The 10,225-nt window shown below is 67.1% G+C and overlaps 1 protein-coding gene and 1 pseudogene across 5 annotated transcripts in view; both read right to left on the reverse strand.

The window, feature by feature from the left end:
* The window catches only part of CPLX2 (complexin 2), a 19,236-nt gene that overhangs the window by 6,725 nt on the left and 2,286 nt on the right, over positions 1–10,225 (reverse strand). For 2 of the 5 annotated variants that reach the window (XM_025194284.1, XM_025194285.1), the window contains exon 2: positions 8,617–8,658. The exons of 1 other annotated variant lie outside the window; for it this stretch is intronic. The gene's annotated coding sequence lies outside the window, so the exon portion shown is untranslated. Of the gene's footprint in view, positions 1–8,451; positions 8,476–8,616; positions 8,659–8,824; positions 8,870–10,225 lie in introns of those variants that run through there. 2 more of the 5 variants (XM_025194286.1, XM_025194287.1) reach the window with 2 other exon arrangements.
* Positions 4,045–5,295, reverse strand: LOC112548462 (annotated as a pseudogene).

Genomic DNA, 10,225 nt, shown 5'->3' on the forward strand with positions numbered 1-10,225 from the left:
CGGGCCGAGAGACGCGGGTGGGGGCGCGTGCGGGTGTGCGACCCACTTGGTACGGACACCGGTGTGGGTGTGAGTGCGAGTGTGCATGTGTGTAACCCACGTGCTGTGTGTGTACGTGTCTAACCCATGTGGGACAGACACTGGCGTGTGTACGCGCGCGCGGGCATGTGTGTAACCCATATGCTATAGATGCTGGTGTGTGTGTGCGTGTGTGAGTGTGCATGTGTGTAACCCATATGCTATAGATCCTGGTGGATGTGTGTGTGGGTGTGAGTGCGAGTGTGCATGTGTGTAACCCACGTGCTGTGTGTGTACGTGTCTAACCCATGTGGGACAGACACTGGCGTGTGTACGCGCGCGCGGGCATGTGTGTAACCCATATGCTATAGATGCTGGTGTGTGTGTGCGTGTGTGAGTGTGCATGTGTGTAACCCATATGCTATAGATCCTGGTGGATGTGTGTGTATGTGTGTAACCCACATGGCACAGACACTGCTCTGTGTGTGTGTGTGTGCATGCATGTGTGTAACCCATGTGGTAGAGACACTGCTGTGTGTGTGTATGAGTGGGTGTGTGTGTAACCCACATGCTATAGATGCTGGTGTGTGTGTGTGTGTGTGTGTGTGTGTGTGTGAGTGTGCATGTGTGTAACCCATATGCTATAGATCCTGGTGTGTGTGTATGTGCACGCACATGTGTGTAACCCATATGCAATAGATCCTGGTGGATGTGTGTGTATGTGTGTAACCCACATGGTACAGACACTGCTCTGTGTATGTGTGTGTGTGCATACATGCGTGTAACCCATGTGGTAGAGACACTGCTCTGTGTGTGTGTGTGTGTGTGTGTGTATGAGTGGGCATGTGTGTAACCCACATGCTATAGATGCTGATGTGTGTGTAACCCATGCGGTACAGACACCGCTGTGTGTGTGCATGTGTGAGCATCTGTGTGCATGTAACCCCCGTGGTACAGATGCTGCTGTGTGCGTGTGCACGCCCCTGTGCTAGTGTATTTCGGCACCTACAGGTGCAGTTGTGGGGGGCACGGACACCTCCCGCTGAAATAACCCCTGCAGCCCTCACCCCCACAAGCCCACCTAGCAAAATCCCCCTGAAGGTGGACCAGCTCAGGCGCCACGGCCCCTCACCCCCCGCCCGGTCAGAGCGGAGAAGGGGTCTGGGCCGTGGGGCCTGCGGGAGCAGCATGCGTGTGCTGGGCGTGGGCACACATTGCCCGCATGGGCATGTCCCAGCTTCCAGGGGCTCTGCCCAGTGCAGCTGCAGAGAGCGAGAGGCGGCGAGCGGGAGACCTTGCGGGTTAGTCTGTCCAGACCCTTCCACATGCAAACCGGCGCGGGCCTCGCTCCCAGCACGGCTGCAAGCCCTGCCCCAGCCACGGGGTCCCTGCATGCCCACCCTGCCCGCGCCTCGAGGCTCCCTCAGGGCCAGCTCCACCAAGTTGCTCCCCTCAGGTGCTCGTGGGCGCGCACAAATCTCCTTGGCCCGAGAGGCCAGACCCCCCCTGCAGAGCCGGGGCTGGGACCCGAGGGGGGCTCTGCCCACTCCCCAGGCAGGGGCAGAGGCGCAGCTGGAGCTCCGCCAGCATCTCTGCAGCGCGGCAGGTGTGTGCCGGCCGGGGATCACCATGGAAATAGCAAGTGATTATTAAAGAGCCCTGAGCCGCGGGGCCGGGCAGGGAGGCTGCCGAGGGGGGTTCCTGCAGCACGGCCTGCGGGGGACTCCCGCCCCCGGCCCAGGGCCCAGCAGCGTGGGGCTCTCCTGGGGACAAGCCCCCCGCAGCTCCTTTGCTCGCTGGGACCCCCCAAACCCTTGTCGCCTGGTCCCAGGGAGCTGTGATGGGGGCCTCAGCCTACCTGCCCCGAGAGCCAGGGCTGGCTCTGAGCGCTCGCCCCCCAGGCTGCTTCCCCTCAAGGCCAGGGGCTCTCAGCCGGGGCCCTGCGAGCCTTGGAGGTCGGTGCTATTACATCTGCCGACACCTCCATGCAGATAATGCCAGAGATTTCCCACCCTCCCGCCCTGCTGGGCTCGACGAGGTCTTGGCAGTGACAGAATGGCTGGGTTTTTTTCTCCCCAAGCCGAAGAAATCTGCAAAGCGGCATTTTCCGAGGGGGGCTCGAGTCTAACAAGGGGGATCGGGAGTCCGGCAGGCTGAGAGCCACGGCCCTAGCCCGGCTGCCCCCTCTGCCCCCAAAGGGCCTCAGATCTGCCCCGGGGGCAGCAGCGGGGAGGCGCTGACCCCTACCCCTATCCCCGCTTGAGGATCAGGCCGCCCCCGCCCCCGGTTTGTGGCTTCCCGGTGCTGCACGGCTGCAAGCCCTTGCCTGCGGCCCCTCCGGGGCGCTCCACCCGCACGAGGAGCTCACACAATCAACACCGCGGAGCGAGGGCTGGGGCCAGATGCCGAGCCCCCGAGGAGCAGCGGCAGGCACAGCCGTCCATGTGCAACCCAGCCCCAAGCCTGCCCGGGCCAGGGCTGGGCCTGCCGCGTGGCCCCCCACCCCAGCACAGCCGGGCCTGAGCCAGGCGCCCACCAAGGCACGGAGCAAAGCAGCTTCAGGGGGCTTCTCGTGCGGCAACGGCCACCCCAAACCCAGCCCCGACCGCACCGAGCTCCCCGGGAAGGGCTTCACGCAGCCTTGGAACCACCACGGCCCATTTGGCTTTGTGGCCAGCGTGCAAACGGCTGCATCGCGCCTGCCCAGGTGTGCGTCTCAGACCGGGCCAGCCGGCCCCACACCTAGAGCAGAAGGGCCCTGATCCCTGAAAGCACTGCCCAGGGGGAGACCCTGTGGGGGCTGGGCCGGACTTCCTGGGTGGAGAGGGGCAAAGCTGGCGGGGAGGGGGGCTGCGGCGGAGCCTGGGCAAGGCGGGCAGAGCCAGCAAGTTGTGGCAGAGGATCAGGAGAGAGCATCATGGCTCCAGGTGTGAGCTGGGCGACCCCATCCCAGTCTGGCACGGACCTCCTGCCCCACCTGGGGCTGCGGCTGCCCCCAGCGAGGGGCACCCAGGCTGTAGGGACCTGCTGGCAGCCGGGTGCGGCTCATTACAGTAATTACTGTGGTGCTCCCGTCCGCCGGCGCCTCGGGTGGGAAATTACAGGCCTCGTTCTCTGGAGCCTTGGAGCCGCCGCGCCCCCTCCCTGCCTCCCCACAGTAATTGCTTCCTTTTCCTGCCCCCCGTTGTCCACGCTCCGCTCCCGAGCTCGTCTGCGGGGCCGGGGCGCGGAGGTGACCCCGGGGTGGCGGCTTGGGGACTCCAAGTAGAGCCCGGGGGGAGCAGAGGAGGCCTCGCAGCCCCCTTCTGCCAAGGGGAGAGTCATCCCCTCCCTTCGGCAGACCCCGTCCCAGGGCTGGAGAGAGCCCAGGAGCCCGGGCCCCCATTCCCCCTCTCTCAGCAGCCTCATGTCTGCTCCCCAGGCCGGGGCCGTGCCGTGCCCCGCAGCACTGGCGGGCAGCTGCTGCCCCTGCCTGGCTGGGCTCCTGCTCCCCGCAGCAGCAGCGGGCTGGCAGCAGGGGCCGGTTCATCTGCCCTTGGCAGCCGCGTGTGTGCTCTGCGCCCCCAGCACCGCCTGCCTTGCAGCCTGGGGGCGTGCGCAGCTGCATGGGTGTGCACGCCCGGGTGCACCTCACCTGCGTGTGGTGCAGGCATGTGCATCCCCCACCTGGGTGTGTGTCTGTGTGCGTGCACCTCAGCTGCGCACGTGTGCATGCATACGCATTTTCTCTCACCTGTGTGTGTGTACATGCATGTGTATGTGTGTGTGTGCAAACTGCTCGGCCCTGCCCTGCCTGCTCGTGTCTGACCTTGGGCTCTGCTGTGGCGAAACCCGGGTGTTTTCTGCCAGGCACGAAGCTGGGGAGTGGGGGAGGCCATTAGCCACCTCCAGCCCTAGCAGCCTCCCTAATGGGCTGGAGAATGGTGATTAATGGTGGGAGGGGGGCAGCCGCAGGAGTTGTTCGAGAGCCCGATCAATCACCGCTGGCCCAGCACTAATGGCTGCCTGGCAGGGACCGGGCGGCGCTCACCCCGCATCTCCTTGCCAGGAGGGGAGGGCTGGACACGAAGGGCAGAGGGGGCATTTCCCAGTGCCCAGGGAGCCCCCGGGCACGGGGTGAGGAGCCTGGGGCTGGAGCCCAGAGCCGGCACTGCCTTGGGGGAAGCCGATGCCAAGGACTTTGGCAGCCTCCTCCCTGCCCCGCTGGGCACACGCCTGCCCGCCCCCGCCCCCGCCTGGCACGCGGTCCCTCCTCCACCTGGCGCTCACCTGCCCGCCTGCTTCCTTGCCCCTGCCTGCCATGTACCTGCCGCTCGGCCTTCCCCTCCCTGCCGGGCATGCACCTGCCCGCCCTCTCCCCATGGCCCCCACCCTGCGCACGCCCCTGCCCCAGGCCTGCTCCTTGCTCCGTCCTGCTTCCCAGGCTGGAGAAGCCGCCCCGGGCCTGGCCGGTCCCTCGGCACAGCTCTGCTCTCAGCACCTCTTCCAGACCCAGCGCTAATGGGTAGGAAAAGGTCCGTGCCCTGGGGCAGGTGTGGGGCCGGGCCGGGCAGCGCTGGGGAGCCCGGGATGAACTCGCTGCCCCAGGTAGGGGGGAGAGACTCCCTGCTCCCCTCCGGCTATCCCTCTGCAGCAGACCTGCATCCACGCCAGCAGGACGGCCCCGCTTTCCTGCGGCCCCTGCAAAGAGACAAAGCCAGGTGCAGATTCCCCACCCCCCAGCACTCGTGGGACGCTGGCCACCAGAAATAGCACCGCTCCTGGCACCAGGGATGTACCCATGGAGCTGGGAGCCCCGGCTGCAGACCTCTCCCGTGAGCGGAGCTGGGCAGGTCAGGGCGGCGCATGGGACGGCGGCCAGGCCTGGCCGGGAGCCCTGCTGAGCCGAGCTGCACCCATTAGCCAGGGACACGGATGGGCTGTGACAGCCCGGCAGGCTCATTTGCTTCCCTGGCACCAGCTCAAAACGGCAGGGAGAGGCAAGGCTGGCGCCAGGCTCAGCCTCCCCCACGGGGTGCTGCATCAGGTGGCCGGGCCCCTCCGATCGGGGACCTGACGCCCCGTGGCTCGGAGGCCGAGGAAGGGCATGAGGCCAGGACATTTTCCTGCTCCGGATGCCCCCTCCGGGCTCAGCCCGTTCACTCCCTGTGCCCCCAGCACCAGCAAATCAAACCCCCTTCGCCTCCCAGAGGGAGAGAGAGGGGGCAGGACCCGGGGCCGGCCGTGGCTCGGGGTGTCAGACCGGTCCCACAGCTGTCACCGCTGCTCCCAGCCCAGCCTGGTCCAGCCTTGGCCTTTCCCCCGGGGATCTTGCTCCTTGGGCTTTGTGGCTGGAGAGGGGATGAGCAGAGAGCAAGGCAGCCAGACTGGAAGGAGCCCAGCGGGGGCCAGAAAACCAGCCCGCAGGCCCAGCCAGCAACCACCCCGGCCCCTGAGAGCTGGAGGATGAGGAGAGGAGCCTGCCCGGAGGCACTGGCCCCTGCCAAGGGCCGCAGGCGGCTCCGGCCCGGCACGCGGGCCCCTCATCTAGGATTCAGAGCACGGCATGGCTCCGGGGCCCGTGGCCGGGAGCTCTGCCTGGGCTCGCATCGCGCCAGCCTGTGCGGCAGCACGCGGCGCAATCGCCTGCGATCTGCAGACAGGATATTTAAACCACCTCCTTTAATAACCAGGCGAGAACGCGGGGCCGGGGAAGGAGGCCGGGGGGGTCTTATCGTGCCTGGATCAGACGTGGCCCCGGCATGAGGGCTGGGAGGCTGGCTGCAGGCTGGGAGAAAGCTGCTTATTTTGGGGGGAAGGGAGAGGGGGAGGGAAGGGAAGGAGCCGGGTGGCAGGAGACGGATGAGCTTTTCCTTCCCGGCCTGCTGCTCCACCCGGCTCCCTGGATCTGCTGAGCTGCAGTTTGTGATGGGGGGGAGCGTGGCCAGGCCAAGGGCGGGGGCGCGGCTGTGCCCAGCCCCTCTCTGCCCCCAGCTCAGCCCCCTGGGGACTCACCAACGGCTCAGACAGACGAGAGCCCGCGGGGATGGGCTCTGGGACCCCAGCGTCCTGCACAAGACTGACCAGCCCGGCATGACCCCCAAGCCCCCGGGCCCCCTTGAGCCATGCTACGGCGCAGCCGGCTTGGCCCCCTCCCCGGCCTTTCATCTCGCTGCAGCAGCTTTGCAGAGCCCGGTGCTGGGGGCAGCGCCTTCTCCCGGGAAGCAGGGGGGTCGCTGGACACGCCGCGCAGCAGAGAGGGGGCCGGGCACAGCGGCAGGCCGGAGCTGCCTGCCCCTGGGGACACCCGCCGGGAGGCAGCCAACGTCAGCCACGACTGTCGGGAAATCAATGGCCGGGTTTCCCTTTGCTGTCTGCAAATTAGCGCGAGGAGCCGGGGCGGGCGGCGTAATTAAAGAGGGTCACGGTGCTTCTAACAGTGCCTAGGCGAGGGACACGCTCAGCGGTGCCTAATTAATCCAGCTCCAGCATCAGAAAAAACAAGCCTGGTGCTGGCCGACCGAGGCAGCTGCCCAGGAGAGCCGGGCTGGCAGGGCCTGCGGCGGTCGCAGCCAGCCCAGCCCCTGCCTGCAAAGCCGCCCTGTCCAAACCAGCCCCAAAGCGTCCTTGTCTGCCCACTGCCCCCATGCCCCCAGCCCTCCCCAGGGGAAACCAGGGCTGGCAGCGCCCTGCTGCTGCCCTGGAGACACCCCAGGCAGAGGTCGTGCCCCCCGCTGCAGAGGACGTCACCCCCCACCCCCTGCCCATCCCAATCTGAGCAAGGGGTACAATCCCTTCCTGACCCCAAATGCAGCAGCTTGAGCAGGGGCCAAGACCAGGCTTGAGGAGGCACCTGGCAAACACGCGCCACTCAACGCAGGGGTGGGCACGGCCGAGGCAGGGAGAGGTGCTGATTTCGGAGACCCGCCTAGCCGCACGGAAGCCGCCTGGTGCCACGGGAGCCCACGCTGCGAGGGAGCAAGGCTGCTGCGTCCTCGAGCCCTGGGTCTCTCCATGCCTTCCCCGGCCTCCGCGCTGCAGCCCCGTGCCGAAGGCCGGGCACTGGGCAGCCAGGGATGGTGCCCTTGGCACAGAGCTGCCCGACTCCCTGCATTTCACCGTTCCCTGGATTCGTGCCCCCAGGCTTGCTCGCTTCATGCCAGCAGCCCTTCCTCTCCCCCAGCTTGGGGCAGGGGGAGCCCTGGACCCCTGCACTGTGCAGGATGAGGCCTGGGTATCACTGCGGTGATGAGATGGATGAGGGGTGGGTTGCAGTGGCCAGCACAGATGTGGCTCTGCCTGCCCTGGGCCACGTGCCCGGACACACTGAAAACACGTGCCGGCGATGGACTGCTGCGTGTCCGTGGCCCCAGGGAGAAGGGCGACGAGCCGTGGCTCTGGGGTGCAGAGGTCTGTATCTGCGGGGTGCGGAGCGGGGCGGCTGCCTGGGCAGCAGGAAGGAGGGGTCTCCGCAGACATCCTGGGATACCAGGGGGATTTGAGCTGGACCTGGGGCCTTCCCCAGTGGCAGGAGGTCGGGGACTGGGGTCCCGCGGGGCCTGGGCTGGGGCACAAGCAGGGGCCTCTGCTCGGGCCTGCTCTAGCCCTGCCCCGTGGAGCTCAGCGCCCCGGCAGCTTCCCCACGCAGGGGAGCCCCACAGAGCGGCTTGCGGCTGTGCCAAGACGAGGGTAGACGACGTCTCTGCCTCTTGTATGAAAAATAATAAAGCGCAGCGGCAATTCCTTGCAGATCAGCGCACCTGCCAGGAGGCATTGCCGAGCCCGTCCATCAGTGCCCGACAGCCCCCTCCTTCCCCGGCTGGGTCCAACGTGACGGGACGAGGACTCGGCTCCTGGGGCTCGTCCTCCCCCGGGTCCCAAGGCGGCAGAGCTGAGCCTGGCACCAGCAGATGGAGGTGCCGTCCAGGTGGGAGCCGTGCCGGAGGGACACGCTACCCCGTGCCGCTGGAGCAGGGCGGGGGTAGGTGCTGGAGGCGCTGGGTGGGGCGGGTGGAGGCTTCCTCTGCAGACCCAGCGTGGACGGCACAAAGACCCGGAGCCCACGTCCAAGTCTTTCCGGGCCAGGGTGCGACACTGGCCCCACCTCCATCCCCACCGCTCTCAGCACTCAGACCTGGCAGGGTCCTTGTGCCCAGGCCCCGCACGAAGGCTGCCCCCAAGCCAGGCCTGCCCAGCACAGCCGGGGGATCCTCCTCGTGCACAGGGGAGGATCTCACCCCGCCTGCTCCGACGCCTGCCGTGCTCCCGGCTCCCTCTGCTCTGCTTGGCTGCCCTCCCTCCGCGTGGAAGCCCCCGGGGCCGCGGCGGCTCAGAGCACCACCCCGATGACACAGTGAACGGTGCCCGAACCAGGCCCCCGCCCAGCGACGGCCGCACAGACCCCAGACCCAAACCCTACGTGACGTGCCCCGTGGGGCTCAGCAGCTCCCGGACCTGCCAGGCCGACATGCATCCCGCCGCACTGCACACCGTCCGATGCCACGGGGTGGGGATGGGGGACAGGACCTGGCTGCACCAGCTGCAGCCCGCGGCGCTCGCACCGAGAGATGCTGGCCTGGGGGGTCCACGAGGGGCGGGACAGGGGTTTCTGGGGCTTACCTCCGGCTCCACCCTATGGTCGGGGCTGGCTGGCAGCTGACCCTGGGGAGAGAAGAGGGGAAACGGGTGAGACCCGAGGTGCCCCGGGAGCTGCCAGGGGGTCTGGCAGCAGGGCATGGCCTGGCTGGGTCAGCGCAGGACCGGGTCAGCCTGGTGGTGCCCCCAGCCCAGGAGACCCCTCATGCCGGCCTCCATCTCCACCCCGCACCCTGTGCTGCGCGATGCAGGAGGCCGAGCGGGTCTGGGGCTCGAGGAAGCAAAGCAAAGAGGACGGGAGCCATGCTGTGGAGACTCAGGAGGCCCTCGGAGAGGCACGGGGGCTGCTGGGACCGCACTGGTGGAAACGTAGCATGCCGGCAGCAATGCTAATGAGGCTGTAACGATTTACTCCCTCAGCTCCCAAGAGGCCAGGCCTAATGGACCGACTCCATCCCGTCCCGCCCCGGCATGCTGCAGCACACGCTCCCCACGCCCGGCTCCGTGCCAGCCGGGAGAGCTGGCGGTGACAGACCAGTGCACCGCACCTCCGCCCGCCTGCCAGCCACACCGGCACTGCCAGGAGAGATAATGAGGCACCGCACGACCCCGCGGCCCCTCACCGCCGAGCGCCGGGCGCCCGCCCCGCCTGAGCCTGTCACAAGCCCGCAATTAGGTGACTAATCGAGCTCCCCGTGCGGCCTGGCTTTGCCAGATGGAGGATCACATCCTAGCGCTGCTGGCGGCTCCCTGCTTGTGGCCCTGCCAGCTGGGGGAGAGGGCCTGGCACGCCGGCGCGTGCGGGGCTACAGAAGCGAGGTGCAGAGACGGCCCCTCCAGCCAGCTGCTGCCGGTGGCTCTGCCAGAGCCACGGGTCTCATGCCTGGTGCTGGAGGGCTGGCACTGGGGTGACTGGTGATGCCGCTTCCCTAGTGCCCGGGGCAGCCTCCTGCAGTGCCTGATCTCCCATCCATGCCGGGGCAGCCTCGGCCCTGCTTCACTTGGGAAAGGCTAGACCAGGGCTGACCAGAAGGATGCGGCTCTGGGCAGCCGGGGGCAGGCAGGCTCCCCTGGGCATCTCCCAGCCCCCGGCACCTCTCGACTCCTGGTGCCCTCCGCGGTCGCTGGACGGGAGCCAGCACGTGGGAACTCAGCCCCCGAGCAGGCTGCTCCGTGCTGCGCTTTGCTGCATAGACACCCTCTCTGCAGAGGGGGGCAGGCCCCGGCGGGACCCCGTGCCACCAGCTCCCCAGACCCTCCTGCGGGCAAGGGGGCGGCGGGGAGCAGGAAGGATCCAGCCCTACCAGTCGCGGCCCAGCTCCCGGGCTTGCCACAAGCCCTTAGCACGGGGCTGTGCTTTATTTATTCCCCCCTCCCGCCCCCCAACCTCTGCAGAAAATAATTATCAGGCTCCCTCATCTCAGGGAAGGATTAAAAGTGGTTAACTCAATTTAGGCAGGCTTTGTTGTGCCGGCTTTCCCCAGGCTGCTGCACAAGGAGATTTCCACACAGCCACTTAGGCGGCTTTTATCAGGTTGTCTTCTGGAGGTAATTGGGTTTTTCAGGAGCCTGCTTAAAATTCCTAACCCGGCCTCTTAAACAAAACAGCAACAGAGATGGGGGGGGGGGGGGG

This window comes from Alligator sinensis, unplaced genomic scaffold (assembly GCF_000455745.1).
Source record: "Alligator sinensis unplaced genomic scaffold, ASM45574v1 scaffold1170_2, whole genome shotgun sequence".
Taxonomy (NCBI): domain Eukaryota; kingdom Metazoa; phylum Chordata; order Crocodylia; family Alligatoridae; genus Alligator; species Alligator sinensis.